The following is a 6,552-nucleotide window of genomic DNA, read 5'->3' as shown; positions in this document are numbered from 1 at the left end:
CTCAGTGATTAACAGAACTGTTTCACAGATCACAGAACTATATCAAGGTGTCATTTCTCAGGCAGAAATGTAGATAAAAATAATGAAATCCTGTTCCCCAAACAAGTGCAAGAACCACAGAGTCAAGAATAGGTTAAATATACAAATAAAATAAAATCAATTAAAAACAATAGCACATCAAGATAAAAACATATAAACATAAAGCTGGAGCCTGAGGACAGTGTCCAAAAGCACAACATCACTATTAATCATAAAACACCTCAAGTTATTTGAAAGTTCTGAGGACAAAGAACACACAAACCCACAATGCCTCAGTGATTAACAGAACTGTTTCACAGATCACAGAACTATATCAGGGTGTCATTTCTCAGGCAGAAATGTAGATAAAAATAATGAAATCCTGTTCCCCAAACAAGTGCAAGAACCACATAGTCAAGAATAGGTTAAATATACAAATAAAATAAAATCAATTAAAAACAATAGCACATCAACATAAAAACATATAAACATAAATCTGAAAGCGTTGCTCAAACTCCCGTAACAGTCCCGTTATTTTATCTTTGAACTGCTTCATGTCTGCCACATGTTGGGTCGCGCACACATTTTTCAGACAGTGGATACAAAGTAGCTCATTGGCTGCACGTGCTTGACCTACTTGCTCTGCCCCGGTATAAACAGTTTGCTTGCTTAACACAATTGCTATTGCGCCATCCAGTGGACGCAATTGGAACAGCAGTTTCAATTAAAAACAATAGCACATCAACATAAAAACATATAAACATAAATCTGAAAGCGTTGCTCAAACTCCCGTAACAGTCCCGTTATTTTATCTTTGAACTGCTTCATGTCTGCCACATGTTGGGTCGCGCACACATTTTTCAGACAGTGGAAGTGAGCTGCATCACCACCGGCAAGTTGCGTCTCCCCCAATGACAGCTTCAACTTGAAAGAACGTATGCTGTTATAATAATACTGCGTGACAACTTTGTTGCGCCCTTGCAGCTGTTTGTTCAAGTTATTCAGGTGCTCTGTAACATCCACCATAAATGCAAGGTCCGGCATCCATTCTGCGGAATGAAATTCTAACACTGGTTTGCCCTTTTCTTCCATGAACTGTTCAATTTCTTCTCGTAAATCAAAGAAACGCCTCAGCACAGCACCTCGGCTTAACCATCTTACCTCAGTGTGGTATGGCAGGCCATAGATATGGTCTTTCTCTCTGAGAAGGCTGTCAAACTGACGGTGATTCAGGCTTCTGGATCGGATGAAATTAACAGTTTGGATGACCACCTTCATGACGTTATCCATCTTTAATGACTTGCAACACAAAGCCTCCTGGTGCAAAATACAGTGAAAAGTCAAAAAATCACATCCTCCATTTGCAGATTGCACTTTCTCTCTGAACTTTGTCACAACGCCTGCTTTTTTCCCGATCATTGAGGGCGCACCATCTGTAGCCAGGCTGACAGCGCGGGACCAGTCCACTCCGACCCTGTCCAGCGCGCCGACGAGTGCGGTAAAAATATCAGCCGCTTTTCAGGGCACACAATCTCCGCTGCCTTCATCATGCATGTTTTTACAAATTCACCCTCACTAAATGGTTTTGAAGCCATTGCGATTTCATTAGCAATGAGGTAGCTAGCTTTCACTGCAGCGTCACTGATGTCTCGGCTGTGAGTAAACACAGACTGCTGTTTCTTCAGACCCGCCAACAGTTCATTCACCTTCTCTCATCTCCGCTGTCCTTGAAAGTTGTCATATTTGTCGGCATGAAGACTCACATAGTGGCGACGAAGGTTATATTCTTTCAGCACTGCAACATGCTCTGAACACACCAAACATACAGCTTTCCCATTCAATTCCGTGATTAAATAGGATGACCATTTTTCTTGGAACACTCTGCACTCTGCGTCCACTTTTCTCTTTTTTGACAGAGACATATTGGGGCAATGAGGGTGCCAAAGCACATAATGTTAAAAGTAGAAGCCGTAATAAATACCGCGGGCAAAACAAAGTAGCTCATTGGCTGCACGTGCTTGACCTACTTGCTCTGCCCCGGTATAAACAGTTTGCTTGCTTAACACAATTGCTATTGCGCCATCCAGTGGACGCAATTGGAACAGCAGTTTCAATTAAAAACAATAGCACATCAACATAAAAACATATAAACATAAATCTGAAAGCGTTGCTCAAATTCCCGTAACAGTCCCGTTATTTTATCTTTGAACTGCTTCATGTCTGCCACATGTTGGGTCGCGCACACATTTTTCAGACAGTGGAAGTGAGCTGCATCACCACCGGCAAGTTGCGTCTCCCCCAATGACAGCTTCAACTTGAAAGAACGTATGCTGTCATAATACTGCGTGACAACTTTGTTGCGCCCTTGCAGCTGTTTGTTCAAGTTATTCAGGTGCTCTGTAACATCCACCATAAATGCAAGGTCCGGCATCCATTCTGCGGAATGAAATTCTAACACTGGTTTGCCCTTTTCTTCCATGAACTGTTCAATTTCTTCTCGTAAATCAAAGAAACGCCTCAGCACAGCACCTCGGCTTAACCATCTTACCTCAGTGTGGTATGGCAGGCCATAGATGTGGTCTTTCTCTCTGAGAAGGCTGTCAAACTGACGGTGATTCAGGCTTCTGGATCGGATGAAATTAACAGTTTGGATGACCACCTTCATGACGTTATCCATCTTTAATGACTTGCAACACAAAGCCTCCTGGTGCAAAATACAGTGAAAAGTCAAAAAATCACGTCCTCCATTTGCAGATTGCACTTTCTCTCTGAACTTTGTCACAACGCCTGCTTTTTTCCCGATCATTGAGGGTGCACCATCTGTAGCCAGGCTGACAGCGCGGGACCAGTCCACTCCGACCCTGTCCAGCGCGCCGACGAGTGCGGTAAAAATATCAGCTGCTGTCGTTGTATCTGTCATCGGCACCAACTCCACGAACTCCTCGATGACGGTCAATGTGTCATCAACTCCGCGGATGAAAAAATGGCCAGTTGTGCAACATCTGTAATGTCCGTGCTTTCATCAATTGCAACCGAAAACGCAATAAATGACTTTACTTTTTGCTTCAACTGGCTGTCCAAATCCACTGAAAGATCGGAAATCCTGTCTGCAACTGTGTTTCTTGTCAGGCTGATATTTGCAAAAGCCTGCCGCTTTTCAGGGCACACAATCTCCGCTGCCTTCATCATGCATGTTTTTACAAATTCACCCTCACTAAATGGTTTTGAAGCCATTGCGATTTCATTAGCAATGAGGTAGCTAGGTTTCACTGCAGCGTCACTGATGTCTCGGCTGTGAGTAAACACAGACTGCTGTTTTTTCAGACCCGCCAACAGTTCATTCACCTTCTCTCATCTCCGCTGTCCTTGAAAGTTGTCATATTTGTCGGCATGAAGACTCACATAGTGGCGACGAAGGTTATATTCTTTCAGCACTGCAACATGCTCTGAACACACCAAACATACAGCTTTCCCATTCAATTCCGTGATTAAATAGGATGACCATTTTTCTTGGAACACTCTGCACTCTGCGTCCACTTTTCTCTTTTTTGACAGAGACATATTGGGGCAATGAGGGTGCCAAAGCACATAATGTTAAAAGTAGAAGCCGTAATAAATATCGCGGGCAAAACAAAGTAGCTCATTGGCTGCACGTGCTTGACCTACTTGCTCTGCCCCGGTATAAACAGTTTGCTTGCTTAACACAATTGCTATTGCGCCATCCAGTGGACGCAATTGGAACAGCAGTTTCAATTAAAAACAATAGCACATCAACATAAAAACATATAAACATAAATCTGAAAGCGTTGCAGTTTTTTTTTTTTTTTTTTTTTTTTTTAAATCATCTCGCGGGCCGGATTAAACCCGTTTGCGGGCCTGATCCGGCCCGCGGGCCGTACGTTTGACACCCCTGCTCTACAGTATGTTGTTTTTTACACTCAGGAGAGTTTAGATAAGAAGACCACAGAAAGAGTAAATTTTTCTCACCACACCCTCAAGAGGAGATTGTTTGACGTCCTTTACACTAGCTGACGCTATCTTGATTGAAATCTGTCATACCTGACACAAAACCGATATAGATAAGTATATTTCTAAGAAACAGAGGGCTCCCAGATCAGCCGAACACAGGGGGGGAAAAAAACGATTCACACCCACCTTAAGATGGCATTGACAAAACATGGTGGTTTTCCCATGGTGGGCATGATTCTATAAGGTTAAAGGTCATAGCACATTGGAACCTCTTATTGGTTTAAATTAGTTTTTTACAATCACTTTGGCACTAATTTCAGAACCTTGACGTCATTTTTCAAAACTCTAGACACAAAACGGTCATCACTGGTAACACAGGCTGTCCAATGTTCAAAACATTGCATTGTGCATTCATATCTTTAAAGAAATCTTGCACAATCATTGGTTCAAAAAACAAATGTATTGTGAAATACCAATGAAACGTTAATTTAGATCACCCACACACAAGCAACCGATAGTTTCACTGTGTCATTGTTCGTACAATCATTAAATATTGTGGTACAAAATAGGTGATACATGTTTCATTATGGTACTACATGTAAATACATCCCTGTAAAAGTACTGCAGTAGTAGAGAGAATACTACAGACACTGTGGAATCATTGAACAAAATCTGAAATATATTGATGAAAAACAATACAGTACTGTAAAACATCAAATGCAGTGTTCCTCAACTTGCTTGCTTGTACTGTAAAAAGCAAAACATAGGAGTGATTACTGTACTTCTACATTTTCATCAACTCTGTCTTGTGGATTTGGCCACAGGTTCTCATCTACATCACAATGGATGTTTTCATTAGCCAAACATCTTGGAAAAAACCTTCGGGCATGGCGAATCCAGGCCTGACACTGGTCTGCCGTGATGTCATTGCATGCGTCATCCATGGCCTGGAGAAGAGTGACTTGTTCATGAGTGCGCCTATCATAAACCTTCCATCTCCATGTGGAGAAAAATTCCTCAATCGGGTTAAGGAAAGGAGAGTATGGGGGTAAATACAGGGTGGTAAATTGTGTATGGGCCTGAAACCATGCTTGCACCATATGAGCATGGTGGAACCTGACATTATCCCACACAATGACATAGGTCACGCCATCAGCTCTACAGGCCTGATCGAGCTCATCAAGGAAGGTTACAAGGAGAGCTGCATTATATGATCCAATACGAGGTCTGCGTCCCACCACACCATCTTCTGATATAGCCGCACACATGGTAATGTTGGCCCCACGTTGTCCAGGTACTTGGATGGTTGCCCGCTGGCCAATTAAATTCCGACCACTCCTCCTTGTCTTGGCCAGGTTAAAGCCTGCCTCATCCAAATATATGAATTAGTGATGGTTGTCATCAGCATCCAGCTCCATCACCCTCTAAAAATACATTTTGGAAAGAGATTTACTGATTACTGTACAATGTAGAATTATTAGGGAATTTTATTACAACAGCCATCTTGAAACTGAACATACCTGAACATACTCAGTCCTCATTTGCTTCACTCTGTCTGCATTTCTTTCAAAAGGCACACGGTATAGTTGTTTTAAAGACACCTGGTGCCTTTTCAGCATGCGTGCAATAGTCGGCAAACTTATGGATTCCACATTGTTAAACATGTCTTCATTGTCCAAGATATGCTGGCGAATTTCTGTAAGGCGAATATCATTTTTGGCCCGAACGAAATCGACCACAGCCTGCTCTTGTTGGTCAGTCAGAATTTTGCCTCTGCCTCCCCTATTTGGCCTAGTCTCAATTCTACAGGAAACATTACAGTAAGAAGACACTTGGTCACATCACCTACTTTGTGATACACATTGGTATGCAGTCATTTGACAATTGAGAGTAGCATAATGTTTAGTGCATGCTGACAACTTACCGGTTCTCATTGCGGAAAGTTCTGATTATTGAGGCCACGGTTGACCTTCTGAGGTTTGGTTGTATCATTGTAGCCGCCTCAGTCATTGTCATGCCATGATTCATGACATGGTCTACAACTATTGTTCGGATTTCATTGGACACTCTTTGCTGTTGCTGCCACTGTCTTGGCCCGTGGCCTTGTCCTCTATCACGTTCCCCCACACCTCTCAAACAAGGCCCACGACCACCTCACAGAAGGGGTGCTTGTCCCCTGCCATTCCTTTGACCAACACGTCTTCCTCGTCTTCCTCCCACCACTGCTTGACCTCTATTGTGACCTGGATCACCTGGGGGCTCCATGTTACAGTACGTATCGCTATGTTGTTGCAAGTGGATCCCAATCAATTCTTTATATAATCGTTCCACAATGTGAACTCAATCATCAGTAACGAGTTGGCAGAATTGGACAAGCAATTACAAGGGCCTGCATCCATACAGTGCAGTACTGTCAATACTGTAAATAGTCTGAAAAGGTGGTACATGGGACCATAGAAACGGTGTCTGATAAAGAATGATGATGAAATATTACATCCATAGATAATGTAGTCTAATTGGTTCATGCTCCACGCTAATTGGTGACAATGAATCTCGTTATCTTGA

The sequence above is a fragment of the Coregonus lavaretus genome, assembly GCF_964263955.1.
Source record: "Coregonus lavaretus genome assembly, contig: HAP1_SCAFFOLD_321, whole genome shotgun sequence".
NCBI classification, from domain to species: domain Eukaryota; kingdom Metazoa; phylum Chordata; class Actinopteri; order Salmoniformes; family Salmonidae; genus Coregonus; species Coregonus lavaretus.
This window is presented reverse-complemented; position numbering follows the sequence as displayed.